Here is a 15,456-nt window from a genome sequence, read left to right on the forward strand (position 1 = left end):
ACACACACGCCGCCTGCTCATTCCAACACTGTGTTTAACAGCTCACTCAGTCAACCAGTGAACCCTGCAAGGCATCCAGTTATTCTTATGATCAGCAAGACAAATACACACACTCTCTCTCACACACACACACACACACACACACACACACGACAGCTAATTAACCAGTCAGATGAGCAGATAGACAGTTTGTCAGCCAACCAGGAAGCAGCTTGTCAGCCAGATTGATCAGTCAGTTATCCAGTCAGTGATTCAGGGACCTAATGAGCGTATCAGCGTAACACGACTGACACACAGTGGCGCCCTCACTGTGTCTGTGTGTGATCTTACAGACGTGCACTCACAGCCATTCGTAACTACATCTCCCATGATTCTTAGCCAATGACGCGCTTCAAGACCTCACTGAAGCTGCAGGTGTTGAGATAACGCAGGTTAACTGGTGGTTTTCATCGGTTAAAATGACAGGTACAGACGTTTACTGTGTGTTGTCACCGTGGAAACCTTTTTAGTGTTTTACTGTTTTCAGCTTTTTGGAAAAAAAAAACCCCTCTAATGTAAAGAAACATGTTTAATTAGTGCAATTGTAATAATAATAATAATAATAATAAAAGGGTGATACTGAATCTGTTTCATGCCATATATATATACATATATATATTAATGCTGTATTTTTATATATAGTTGCCTTGCAGCTCAGGTCACAATTTCCACTTATTTACATGAAATGTACAATTTGCCATAAAACTATAATATATTTGAAACCAACACATAAAAAGACCAAAGCCAACAGTGTGTTAGTTCATCTCAATATGCTCTGACTTGTGATTTTATACATACATAAAATATATGTGCGTCTGTCAAGGCTTCAGCTTCATTCGCTGCTCTTGAAACTTGACCTTTCTACACCCAAATCCTCCAGAGCACAGCCCCATACATCCACACTGAGAGCTTACGCCCACGCTGCACAAATCATTCCAGCCATACCAGGCGACTCGCACCACTTTAAGTTGTTCTAATGCAGCGGTGCCTACTGTAACATTCAGGGGACTTATGAAACAAAAGGTTAGGCCCCTGAATGGCCCAGTGTCAAGGATTACTTCTCAGACACATTCTCCAGCAACAAAGCCTCCATTGTGCCCCACCAAGCCCTCGAATTAGCAGCAGGGGCGACTGCACGCTTAACTGGTCTTGACAGCGCGACCACTCTCCCAGACCGCTCTCAAGATTTACGCAGATTGCTTCCATTTCAGATGTCTCCAAAAATCAAGGGTTGAAATGAGAAAGAAAGTCTGCAGATAAAATGAAATAGAAATCCAATTGATATCGCTGGGAGGGCCTAAATAGGTTAGTATGGATGGAAATAAACTGTGTGTAATCTATTCAAAAGTGGGGTTTAATCTAGAGCGTGGATGAGGCTGCATCTGTCAGCAAAAAAGCAACAGTTTATTTGTTTGCTGCGTACATTTTTGGCTTGTTTCTTGGTTAAAGGGGTGTTTTATTAAAATGTGAATACTGCATCCCTTTATTTCTCATTTTATTTCCCCTTGTTTTTAAAGGGGTAGTTGCCTTTCTTTCAATGATCAGCAATTTAAACCCGTGGGATTGAGTAATCTGCCACTATCAAGTCAGAAAAAATACAGATCGAGTTTTCCTGCTGTGATTTTCAAAATAAAATCCGGTTTAACAAAATCCGGTAGTTTTGAACAGTCTGCAGGAAGCATGCAGCTGCTGGCAAATTCTAATTTAAAATCAACAAAGTGAAATTATATTTCAAAGGATTTACTGATTTGTGTTTTCTCACTGAATCCAGAACTTTTTAACCCTTTTTCATCTTTGTTTTCATGTTGCAAAGCTTTATGTGACATAATTACAATTTAAAATGGGTGATATTTACAAAAATGAGTACTGTGGTTACTTTCGCAGCAATTTTTCGATGTTAAGATATTTACTTATTCCTTTGCAGTCACGAGTTAAGAAGTGAACTCACATGAATCCCTGAAGTCAATGAGATTTTCAGCTGCTGGCGAGACCAAACTCTTCTCTTTGAACTGACTGAGTAAAGCTGGCAAAGTCTGACAGTGTCGATCGTAGCCTGAAGATTTTGGCCACATATCACTCATGCACATTTGACTGCAGGAGGATTTTTCTGGGTCCTTGTTTATGTGTCCCAAACAGCCACAGCGTTCCAGTCGTGCAGATGTTGGCTGCAGTTTGCAAGAAACGTGTGACAGATTGGTCTTGAAACGTATGTAGACCTCCAGTTTTTCCTGTTATTTTTCTCCAGACTGCTGTCATCTTCCTCCTCTTTCTGCACACTCAGCCTCACATTCACACCAACTCAAACATTTGCTTTGCATTCCGTCTGAACACACCGTGAAATGTTCGATAATGGTCACCATACAGAGGATTAGCCCCTTTTCTGCAGTTCAAAATATGGCCTTTCTGCTGGTGCTGCCAGATAAGATAAGATAAGATAAGATAGAACTTTATCTATCCAAAGGATTGTGCAGCAGTTGCAGGAAAGGGAGCAAATTTGCAATAACAACATATAAAAACTATCGATGACCAGACATACAAAATGCAATGTTTGAAAAAGTCTATGTGTCTGTCCTGATCTTTCATGTATTGTCCCATTATTGCACATTAACGGTCAGAAAGCTGTGATAATTGTAATCCATGAAAGATTTCGTCTGGAAACGGTATTTAGGAAGGCGCTGCTTTTATTTTGAAAGGAAACGCACCAGTTAATCGCGCTAACCATGCTAGCTTGACGGACTTGTGTAAACCTTCGGGCGCTGGGGTTTTGGTGTTGGGAGGAGGAGGAGGAGGAGGAAGAAAAACCCTCGTCTTGATACTCCCCAGTTTTGTTGCGTATCGCGTCGTTTACAGCGGAGCTTCAGGCTGGAGATCCGGCTGCGTGTGTGCGCCCTGGACCCAGAAAACACACACTCCTGCCGTTAAAACCTGGACGTGTGTGCGTGTGTCGGTGTAGTCATGAATTCCACCTGAGCCCGGCATGTGGTGAACCGGTTCTGGGCGTGGGGAGGACGGAGAGAGCAGCCGGTCTACTTGTTTGTCGGTGGGAATATTGTTGAAGTAAAGTTGAGCTGCAGCTGCGCGTTTATTTCGCTCCAGTTTGACTCGACGGGCGCAGCTTCCGCACATCAGGATGTAAATCTGGGAACTTTTTTAGCGAAGGACCGCTGACACAGAGGACGAGTTTTATTCGCCAACTTTTGATACCTTTGCGGAATACAGGCAGAAGCACACGGCTGTGCGGAGACAGACATCAGCGGCAGATCCAGAGGTAAGCTGCGCTACTTCCCACCGCCGCTGAAATGGAGATTTTAACTGTTTTATGCTTTAAGTTTAATTAAAAACGCTCCCTTCCTCTACAACAACAGTTTTCTGAAGCCCCTCACAACAGGAAAAGCTTTAGGGGTTTTAAAGATTTGTAAGGCACTCGTGATTTCTTACCGACGCGTTCCACTCGTTGCCACACCAAACTCCGCTGACAAAACTTCAAATTTAATCATTTATCGATTGCGGGCAAATGGCAAACGCGACGTGGAGCACGAGTTGGGGTGTTTTAAGAATATCGTAGACGGGTTGGACATTCGGCGTCACCCGCAAGTGAGTTAACATGAGAAAAAACTTTTGGAATCGATTTGATGCAAGTTGTTCACGTACAATCTGCGATCGACGTAGTGGAAGCTGATTGTGGCGTCTTGTTAGACGGATTTGTTACAGAGCGGAGACATTTTTAAACTTTGAATGAGACGACTTAAAGGAGAAGTGATTATATTTTGTATGTGCGCCGAAATGAAGGCTGGGCTGCAAAGGTCCGTGACAGGAGTTAAAACCTGTTTTGGTTTTACTAATCTGTACTAATTAGTGAAGTAATTTTTAATCTCAAGATTTTTAAACGGAGTCTGGCGTGACGATCTGTGCAGAATGGGAGGCAACGGAATCTGTCGGGACTAATCAATGCACAGAACATCTGGAGTCTCAGCGAGTGGGCTGATCCTGTTGAGTTGGTGACATAACGTATTCCAGACTGTGCTGAATTCTTCCAGTGTCACACACTGGTATTTCCAACACCTGTACAAAACCACCATCTTCTGTTGGCTCTCCTCATTAAACCCAATGAGGATAATTGGAAGTCAAGAGGACTCTGAAGCTCTGATCTGTGAGAGTCACTTACATATTCTAATACTGCATCCATTTAGTGCTCCGTGGTGGAAACAGATGTTTTTTGATGGCGGCATTGATGTGATGTGCTTAAACCATTACAGCAGCAGCCAGATAATGACTGTGCTTAGTCAAATCTATGGCTCCAGAGGTCATTAAAACACATTAACCCACACCTCATGTGTGGAACTATGAATCTTTGAGAACGGCGCGCTGGTTGCCACCTGCTTCACCGTATTGCTGTGTATGATGGGAGGGTAATTGCCCGTGCTGTCAGCTAATGGATCGGAGTAGCCTCCACGCTGCACCTTGAGCTCTGAAGCCATAAAACCATTACAGCTCCAGCAGCAGCGCTCTGTTTAGACTCCCCGTGTTGGATGTTATGGCTGATATGATGCTCCAATCACTCGAGCGTGCAGCTTCAAGGCTGCTTGAACAGGTCATTGTCATGTTTAATTTACTGCAGTCACCCTGGGGGATTTTTTAAAATATTTTTTTGCTTTTCTCGTACACTTTCAGGTGTGCTGCATGCACACTCGGCAGGAAGGTGGAGTCCATCAAAAGTGACTGACACAAGTACAAAAAAAGCACTTTTAAAACACAAACCTTGCAGCACACTGCAGCTCAGCGTTCGTACGAGTGATGAGGAGTTGTCCTCACACTCTTTGCCGTCGCTCGTTCAATTAAGGCTTTCAAGGAAGCAGCAGTTCCAGTGTGCTCTCGCTGCCATCGATTGTTCAAAGGCGCCGTTCTTTTGTATAATCTCTCGAATGAGCTCTTCAGTAAATCCTTTTTTAATGTTTCGCTAGAAGCCAGTTATTTCAGCGAAAGCTTCGACACATGCCTCCACACGGCACAATGCGAGCTATCTCCTCCTTTGTGAGCTGTGTAAAAAGTTAGTGGGCGGCTGAACTCCACGTTGGATCGCCTTGGGGACAAACTGTACAGTGTTTTACATTTTCTCCTGACTCGGAAATGTAGCGCAGAGTTGTCGGGAGTTTATACATCTCTTGGAGGCAAGAGGAATTTTATTGGTTGCTTATTGGGCATCGACAACAAGTATGGCTGACTTGCAGCTTTATGATTTATAAAGAAGGAACTGAACGGGAGGGAAATCAAAGGGCCTGTTTTTATTCATGTATTCATGACGTTCACAGAGTGGGAAGGTCAGCAGGTAACCAGGTGTTTTGGCCTGACATGTTCTTCGACCTGCTTCACAAGAGTTTTCTCTTATCTGTTTGTGTTTCAACTGAACTTTACTCTCCGATCTGAAGGCTCACGCCATGTTTGGCAGGAGGAAATGTGTGTTGTTGGGAAATCCAGGTGGTCATTGAAGCTTGGTCACGCCAGCATCGAAAGCAATAGTTTGACATCTTTGGAAGTGTGATTTGCCATCTTGTACGGTAAACATGGAGCTACAGCCTTCAGGCGTTAGCTTAGCTTAGCATAAAGACTAGAAATAGGGGGAAACAGCGAGCCTGGCTCTGTCCAAATCTAAGAAAAATCAGATGATCATTTTGTTACATTTTAACAAAGCTAAGATAGCTGTCTCCCCATTTCCAGTCTTAATGCTAAGCTAAGCTAACGGCTGATGGCTAAAGCTTTATAGTTACTTTACAGTCATGAGAGTGGTATCAGTTCATTTCTTGGCAAGACAGTCATTTAGTTTATTTCCCAAAATGTCAATTTGTTCTTTCAGAGCACCGTTTTCATTAATTCTCTGATTATTTTCTAGATTATTTTCTGGAAAATGTCCTACACCCTAAAAGTGATCTTGTTTTATTCAACAAACTGACCAAAAAACCCAACAGAGAAAGAAAATCTGATGAATTCCATCAAACCGTCTGATGAGTCCTCGCAGCTGTAATGGGATTACAGAGATCGCTGGATTTGTTTGCTGCGAGGATTAAATCCACAAAAATCTTTAACGTACAGATCGTCTGTGCTGAGCTTTGAGGGAGCGGAGTGCTATCATGAGTAGCTTAGCTATGCTACACCATCCACTTTGAATGTAACCTGCTTTGTCAGTTTAAACTGCTCCAAACAACAGGAATCATTTACAGTTCACAGTCATGAGACAAGATTTAACGGTTAAAATGTCTTTTGAATACAGTATTAGCTCATTGTCCCATTAGCGACCAAGCTAACAAGCTTGCAGCTGACAGTTAGCAAGCTTGCTATCTTTGAGAGCATTTTTCTCTCTTGAATATTTCTTTATTGAACTAAATGATGGTAACGATTTGTCAAGGGGAGTAAACGAGTGAGTACAGAAAGAATAGAAGGAAACAAAGAGATTTAGCCTCGTGACTGACTGGTGCTAGCATGCTTGCTAGCTTGTAGCTATTAGCCCCCCACTTTATGTAGCCATGCAGCATCCTGCCCAACTCTGCAGCATGTGTTAGCCTATTTCATCTTTGTTGACCTGCATGTCGCTAGTTCCTTAGCCACACACCTGCAGCGCCATGGTTTTAACGAACCAATCAGATGCTTTCGGCCTCAGAGGAATGTTTGTGCTGCAAACCTCTGATCTTCCAGTCTGTGGGCCAAACTGTGTGTTAATGCAGCTCGGCTATCAGAAACCTGTTTGAGTGGAATGCAGGCCGGCGGTTCAGTAAGTCTGTTTGTCTTCACGCAGGAAGTTATGTTGTCGGGCAGTGAAACTGTAGCGATGTGGAAGCTGAAGTACACAAACCAACACTGATGGCTGCCGACGGGCTGCAGGTGACTGTGGACCGGAGCTTTCAGCAAGTCAGGAAGAGTGATAATCCACTATCTGTCACACCTGTGTGGATGTGCAGCGTCGTTAATCTATAACGATGCATCGTATTTCAGAAGCTGATCACAGTTTGTTTACTTTACTTTAGCTATATCGTGTGCATCATTTTAGCATTAGCATTAGCATTGTTGAACGAAGCTACATCATATTTCATGACCTCATTATCCCAAAAAGAAAATCCTCGAACAAAAAAGTTTTTTATTAAATCACCTTTCAGCTTCTTCAGCATAAACACATGTTGGTGTTCAGTTTCGGCTTCTGGATTTTGTGGAGTTATTTGAAATCACTTGAGTTGTAAGTCGTCTAACACTAGTCTTAAAAAAAGCTGCCTGGCATTTGATTTGAGTTAATATTTCAGCAGCACGATGATTAGCCCCAGTGTGGAGTACAAACTGCCGCCGGCTCGACACAACACGTGTGCACCAGTCATCTCTTAAATAACCCGCACGCGGCGAGAAGTTTGTTCTTTATTTGTGATGTCTAGAATTCATCGCTGCGTTGTTTATTTTCAGAAAGACTGATTGATTAAATGCATATTACAGTGCGAGGCCGAGCATATGCGCGAAGGTCAAAGGTCTCCGTGTTCGGCAGGCTGTTCTCGTGGCTTCGTAACACAGCGTTAGCCGTTTCTAATCTGTGATCAGAGGCTGTGCGCAGATTGAAAACACAGTGTTGGAGATGAAGCTCTGACAGATGGACGCGGCGCTCTCGCTGCTGACCGTCTGCTGCAGACTTGGCTCCGGCTGGCTGCGGCGTGTGTCGAGCCACTTTGTGGGTCTGGCGGCGTGGAAACGTTCAGTTTGCAGAGCTTTTTGCAGTAATTGTCGTCCGCTTGATCAGCGCATCTTGTCCATATTCATACGGTTGCAGCCGTGTTGTACGGTCGTCGAGCTGGTGGAACATCTAGAAACATTAGACGAAGCCCTGCTTCTTAGTGCTTCTTGATGCTCCACAGCCGTTCATGTCCACAGTCTGTCTCTATTGGAACCATGTGGTTTCTTTTAGCCCAAACCGACCGTCGCTCCTGTGTCGAAACACCAAAATAAGAGAGAAGAACATGTCTTAACCTCAAAGCCTGAAATTAAATGATTCTTCAGAACTTGGCAGAGACAGCAGGGGAAGGCTGAGAGAGGGAGGACCTCCGCTCTCTGCTGTGATTTAAGGCAGGAAGAGAGCGCTAGAGCCCAGAGGTCAGAGGTCAGAGAGGCGGAGGTCAGTGGCAGAGGGTCACGTGGATGTTTGGGAGTGCAGCAGTTCATGCTGCCAAGATGAAGAGGATGTTGGTCAGTTTGTATCACAAATGCAGCGACCACAGATAAACATGGCATCGCTTTTAAAACGCGTTCAGCGGAACAGGATCGGATGATATGTTTGTTTTTTCTATCCCTTTAACGTCTTTGTGCGCACGAAAGCAATGTCATTATGTTAATACTGACGTTTGAATGAACGTGATCATGTACTTTTATTTCTCAGGTGTTTAATTTGCTGGATTGGCCAAAAATATGTCATTGACATTGTAATTTAATGTGTGTTATGCATATTCAATCGTATAAATTCCTACACACTTTTTACTCAGATTGTAATTAGATCAGATTAGATTAATCTCACAATGGAGAAAGTCGCTCTTACAGAAGCTCTTCAGAACACACAAGGGGGGTGCAGAATAAGAACAAAAGGAGCAATAAATTACAACTGCAAACCACAAAAAGAATTTCAAAAATGTAATAAATAAATTAATAAAATAAGGTATCCTATGTACAGCAAGTTTAAGAAAAAAAACTAGAAAGTGTCTTTTAATTTCTGCTCTTCTCTATATTTCTGCCAGCAGGGCTGCACCTAATCATTATTTCCATCATCGATGAAGCTGTGTATTATTTTCTTGATTGATTTATTTTCCATCTTTGATCTTTAAAATATCTGTCACAATTTTCCAAAAAACCCAAGATGATGTCATCTAGTCATCATCAAAAACCAACAAACTGTCACGTTTGAGAAGCCAAAAAGGGGCTGAAAGATGCGTTAAAAATAGCTTTAATGAATAATCGTTGCAGATTTCCTTCTTTCGGTTGGTTCAGCTCTACGTGCCGGTTTTCATGTCTGTCACTTCTTTTATTATTATTTTTTTTGATTTGTTCTTCATGAAGAGGGAACGAAGTCTCAGTTTAAAGATAAAATAATAAAACAGACGTTTTAATTAAGCTCATGAGCTCTGCAGCAAATACAGAAAAAACATCCCCCAAAAAATGTGACTGTGACACAGTAGAGCCTGAGCCTGAGGTCAACACCGAAGCATCAGCTACCTCCCACCTCGACCAATGACGGGGCCAGGTGACATTCCATCCCCCAGAGAGGCCTCCTCTGATTGGCCGGTTAAAGTGAAGCTGTGAGTGGGCCTCATCATCACAGCGGAGCAGGAAGTCGCCCCGTCGGACTTCGTTCTCTTTCCATCGCTGAACTTTGATGACCTCGCGCTGCCGCTCCGCCTGCTGTGTCACGAAACCGGCGAGAGCTGAACTCACTGACCCTCCGGAAAATCACAAATAAATAAAGTACGTCCCTGTTCATCATCACTCAAGTGAATATTTCCTCCAACAGTTATTTAATTATCGCTTCATCTGCCAATCATCTCCTCGATTAATCGATTCTGTCTTTTATAGGACGTCACAGAACAGTTCCCACAGGCCAAAGGTGTTTTCATGTTCCTCATTTTATTCAACCAGCGGCCCAAAACCCAAAGATGTTCAGTTTACAGTCACATATGATGAAGAGAAGCAGGAACCAGTGAATATTTGGCATTTATGCTTGAAAAGTCGATGAATTGATTATTTCTTCTCATCGATTAGTTCAAACATATTCCGTCAGCATCACTGCCGTCAGTGGAAAGAGTATTAACCAGCCATTATTTTGATAACTGATTATTTGAGTGTCTTGTTGAGCTGTTTCCAGCTGTTTCCAGCTGTTTTCATATAATTTTAAATCTTTGGGTTGTTGCTGTTGGAAACCAGCAGATGAAAGCTGTGATCTGAAGCTGCGTCTGCTTTATTCTGCAGCGACGGAAACATCTCGAAGTGCTTTTCAGCCTGGAAACAACGTGAGGAACTTCAGAACTGGACTCTATTTAAACCATATCGCTGTTATCGTGCAGAGCCTCGTCCACCACGCTCTTCATGCTTTCACCTTTGATACGAGCTCATGGCCGGGGTGTTCTTCCTCACGTTATAACGAGGACGCTGACTCGTGCAGACCGTCGCTAACGAACAGCAAACTGTCCTGTTCTTTTCATCTCTGACGGATTTTCATCGCGTTTCTGCTTCCAGAAACATCAAAAAAGTCACCTTTTTGTGCTGCGGTGTGCTGTTTTTATTTATTTTTTTTTGTCATTATTGTGCAGCTTTACACCTGCAAAACACACATTCATTGAGGTGAAAAAGATGCCCGTCAGCGCTTTAACAGCAGGCCGGGCAGCCTTTAGCACGTCTTCTGTGTGTCTTTGCTAAATAATGACAATAATGCCGACGTCTGTTTCCTTTCTGTCCTGTTACAGCTGTAGAACTGCTTCCAGGCAGCAGGTAAAAGGTCTTGAAACAGACAGCTGTGAGAAAACATCAGGACAGCTCGGTTGAATGGGCTCAGATCTGCTCGCTCGCTGCAGAGTGGCTGCCTGGACCCTGTGAGGCAGGTCGGCCAAACAAGCCGGTTTTAAAGTGTGTGGTCCTGCTTCAGGAGGCCGCTGAGGCAGGTGTGTGCGCAGACCGGGGGGGCCGTGTTGTTGTGTTTGTCCAGCTGTTAATGTGTTGCTCTCATTTAGCCGCTGTTGTCGGGGGGGCTCAGAGTGAAGAGCTGTGACTGATTACAGACCGCCGCTTCTTTCCTCCTGTTCCTTGTGGACATGCTGAATAGTGGACCACGACGTCCAGCTTCAGCCGCGCTGCAGGCCAGGACTGGCTGATCGATCAGCTTTTCCTCCATTTGATTTGAGGAACGTTTGTCGGGGCAGCAGTTGTGCTTCTGTTTCCCCAAAGAATCAAACCAAGCATGAAGTTCTTGACCTTCACGTGTCGCCGCTGAACAGCTTTTGAGTCGACAGCGAGCTCTCTGAGGCTCGGTTCACAGTGAATGGTGTCCTGACGGGGGGGTGAAGAGCTGCCTGCCAAACAGCTTTTCATTTACAAGCTCAAGTCTCTTTTTCCAATTGTGCACAAATGCATCATTCTGCTCTTTTTAGCCCTACATTTCAAAAGCTTCTCCAAGAAGACTTCTGAAAGCGAGAAATAACAGAAATCTAAACCCGAGCTGAGTGTTTTCAGTGGCGGTCTTGAACCGTGTTTGGTCCTTTCTGCCCTTCATATCCTTTGATATTCTGTCTCACAGTCGTTCTGACTGTCACTCTGGTGATAAATTCATTTGTAAGATCGAGAAGAAACTCGTCAAACCAAATCTAATTTCTGATCTGTAAAATTAGCAATGCATGATGGGGGATTTGGGTGCTGGTTTAGTTCTTTGTTTAGGTTCATGGAAGCGTGTTGTTTTGGGGTAAAATGAGGAAGAGACCTCCGTCATCATGGTGACAACTGTAAACACTTATTGTTTGAGTGAAACTCTTCTTGCTCTTAGTTTCCACGGCGGCGGCGCTCACAGCATACACCGCTACGTGCAGTATTCATATAATTAGCACATACTGCTTCGTCTTGATGTCGCGGCTTGAACTTTGACTCTCTTGCTCGTACATCCGTCGCGGTCCAGAGCCTGAAAAGACTAACCGAGCTCTGCTCTCGCGGTCTGACGTATGTTTCGCATTGCAGAGGATTGTGGGTCAGAGTCGCCAGAACAGCATGCTGGCCTGCATCCTGCAAAACGGCGCCTGGATGCGGTCTGACATCCTGGTATTTCGGGCATGCTGCATTTAATGTACTATACAGGACAAGTATGGGTAATATGGGTATCCGAAGGCAGCACAGGTCGAGGTTAGGGAACGATTGTGGTCACAACAAAAACATCACTCTTACGTGTTAGTCTGACATTTTGTTCCTCCTTTGTTCCCGCCATAAGAACAGCCACCGGAGGGCGCTGTCACATGAATGGGGCACTTCCTGAAACGATGAATGCTCTGGAAACACGCTTACTGTGAGCACATTGAAGCAGCGTCTGTACATTTAGTGATCAGGAGAATTAAATGAGGCGTGTTGTGAAGTGATCATCAAGCCATCGTTATGTCTTTAAAAGCATCGGAAGGAACCTTCAATGTTCGGAAACCGTCCGTCTCCAGGGCGGCAGAAGTGTAAATCAAGATGAGCTTTTTGCTGGAACGTAGACGTTCTGCAAATTGTTCCTGTCGTTCCTCCGCTCTGACTTCCACATTACAAACCCGGGGAGGGAGAGGCCCACGTCACATCAAGTCAGATTACATTGTCTCGTTGATGGAACAATTTGTAAGTCGGTTCTGTCAGCATCACGCTCTCGCTAAACTCCCAGGAGTGCAATGTCTGCAGGCCGCCGAACCATCAGGCGTCATTTATTTCCCCCCAGACGCCCTTTAACTTTATCATCATGACTGCTGATACATACACACACTCTGTCTTTGTGTCTGTCTGTCACACACACACACAGCAGTTTATGATGGATATTCCTCTGCTGAATGAAGAGTGGGACGCGCCGAGGACCGTTTAGCATCCGGGGTCTTGCTGGCTGTCTCCGTCTCGCTGTTAATTCAGGGTCACGTCAGTCAGTGTGTTGGGAGATGTGAGGCGTCGCTCTCCAGAAAGACAGAATGATCATTAAATGAATAAAAGGCCGCTGCTCGCCTGGTAAAGAATAGAAAACATGAAAAGAGACGCAAAGACAAAACGGGCCGGGGGAGGAGAGCTACAATGGCTCTCTGTCTAATGATTCCAGCCAGCATTTTCTATTTCTATTTCATTTCATACAATGCCTTTAATTACTTGCTATTCTAGTTGCTTAAGTCTATTGTGTGGGCTTATTACTGCGGGGACTGAAGGTTCATTATACGGAGAGACGGATGAGTTTTTTCTTGCTGGTGTACAGTCGAGTGTTTCTCTTTCACGATGAGCTGAACAGGGTTTATGATCTTAAAGGGCCGGAGCGCTAATTAACTACTGTGTACTTACACCTTCTGTTAGTTCCAGTCATCTCCCCGAAGCTAGCAGCCATGTTTGATTATTTTCAGGTGATACATCCACCTCGCCTTCCAAAACAGCTTTTTTCATCCTCTGGCTACAACCGTGACTCCAGTAAAGTTATGACGCTGCGCAGAACAGAAATAAAAACAGAATCATTTCCAAACAGACTGAGTTTACCTACAAACTCCAGGTATTAATCTCTTTATCCAATCATGTGGTTGTCAGGCCGGGACTCAGATCAGGACTCAGGCGCAGAGATTTGAATACACAGATCTTTATTGAACTCAACCCAAGATCCACTTCAATGAGTGTCAAACAAATAGGCTACAGAAGTTATACTAGGCACAAGGCTATAACTATAAATATCAAGAATGAGAAAATAACAAAGAACAGAAAACGCTCACTATGAGGAAAAAACTAGAAAACACTATGACAATAAAAATAAGGAACAAAAAACACTCCGGAAGGAGGAAAACTCTAGGGGCTATGAATACAGGAAACTACCGAAGCTAGATAAGGAAAACTATAAACTCAAAATACTCTCCTAAAATGCGGAGGAACTAGAATCTAAATACTAAAACAGAAACAACAGAAAATCACTCTACAACGAGGAAATCAATTCGGCTAAGGTCTAAGATAAGAAAATAAATCAGAAACTAGAATATCAAAATTACAAAACAAAAACACTCACGAGGAGGATACAAGAGCTTACAAGACAAGGACTGTGGCTGTGGCAAGGACAAGGAGAAGACAGGCTCGGGTGAATCGCAGACGGACAAAGACACACTGGCACAAGACAAGGGAGACGCAGACTATTTAACACGTGGAGGGTAATCAGGAACAGGTGGAGACAATAGGTAATCAGGGCGGACACACGGGACACATGAGGAAGGGCAAGTGCTCTGAAACCAGAGGAGAGTTAGACCTTCAAAATAAAACAGGAAATGACAAGACAAAAACCCCATGACGAGTCAGACCTCACTGCGGTGTGACAGTGTTCACAAAGTGTTGAACCTCGCTCCATCCTCGCTGTGAACCACTGAGCCTTTCCATCATGATACTATCACCTGTTACCAATCAGCCTGTTTACCTGTGGAATGATCCAAACAGGTGTTTTTGGAGCGTTCCACATCTTTCCCAGTCTTTAGTTGCTCCTGTCCCAACAAATTCAGAAGCATAATGAAGCTGCTGAGGTCAAACTTCTTCAGAGTCGAGGGTGTGATATTCATGGTGGAGACGTACAAGCCTTCTGTTCGTTGGATTGATTAGCAGGACAGATGTCCCGCCTACGAGAAGGTCTGATTGGACGGAGCCTGCTCTGATTGGACAGAGCCAATCAGAATTTGCAGAGTCGCTTCTTTGCAAACTGTGTTTTGCGATGGTGTGTTCACATGCTGCCATGAATCTGAATCCATCCTGAACTCTCATGTCAGCAGAATATTTTTTGTAGACCGTTCAAATTCATGTTTTTACAGCGTTTGTATCTGATAATTATTTGTATTTGCTTTTGAGCTTCACTTCAGCACCACCGGGAACGCTTCACAGATCGCTGTTACGACTCAGGAGTTGGGAAATGGGATGTTCAGGGCCGACAGGGGGCTTCAGCCTCCTGTAAGGCCGTGACGCTTTGCTGAAAACGTCACATTTCCAAGGTTATCCCTCTCAAAACAAACCTGATCTGCGTGGTTTTTGAAACTTCAGAAGCGGTTTCTGATCTAAAAGCAGCATCGATGTCCCCGCGTGTAATGTAATCGGCATTTAATCTTACAAAAACCCTCAACCCCCCCTCGAGCTCCACCACCAGCGCGCAGCCAAAGGAAGCCGCTGCTTTGTGAGGAGTCATTATAAGCGGAGTTGCCGCTGCTTATGTTGATGTTGCATCACCGCGGCGCTGCTTGGCGTCGGCTCGGCTTTGTGCTGCAGCTAAAAGGAGCTCGGATGAAAGAAGCAGCCGAGCTGAAAGAATAAGTTCATGTGTCAGTGGCTGAGGTTCGTCCTGGAGTAACGGAGCTGCTGCTGCTCGGTCTGTGCAGCACTCAATGCAGATACAGCCTTTTGATTGATTGGACAGTTTTGGCTATAATCAAATGTTCTCTTATTCTAGTTCTTGTCTGTTTTCAGGTTTTTGACTCGTTGTAGATTTATGATGAACTAATGAAGATGATTAGTGGCTGATAAAGTCTCCTGTCATGGTTTCAGTAAATCTTGTTTTGTGTGATTTTTGGTATTTTTGTGTTTTTCGACTGAAGACAGATGACAGGAAATGAGTGCGATGTGATTAAATGATCAGAGTTTTCTTCTGCTTTTGGCTGATCCAAAAAATAAATCGAATATAGACAAACTGGCATCATG

The 15,456-nt window shown here is 44.0% G+C and overlaps 1 protein-coding gene across 3 annotated transcripts in view; it reads left to right on the forward strand.

The window, feature by feature from the left end:
* The first annotated feature begins 2,895 nt into the window (after positions 1–2,895).
* The window catches only part of plxnb2a.1 (plexin b2a, tandem duplicate 1), a 164,991-nt gene continuing 152,430 nt past the window's right edge, over positions 2,896–15,456 (forward strand). For 2 of the 3 annotated variants that reach the window (XM_041963494.1, XM_041963496.1), the window contains exon 1: positions 2,896–3,307. The gene's annotated coding sequence lies outside the window, so the exon portion shown is untranslated. The remainder of the gene's footprint in view (positions 3,308–15,456) is intronic. The other variant, XM_041963495.1, reaches the window with a different exon arrangement.

The sequence above is a fragment of the Chelmon rostratus genome, chromosome 22 (assembly GCF_017976325.1).
Source record: "Chelmon rostratus isolate fCheRos1 chromosome 22, fCheRos1.pri, whole genome shotgun sequence".
Lineage (NCBI taxonomy): Eukaryota > Metazoa > Chordata > Actinopteri > Chaetodontiformes > Chaetodontidae > Chelmon > Chelmon rostratus.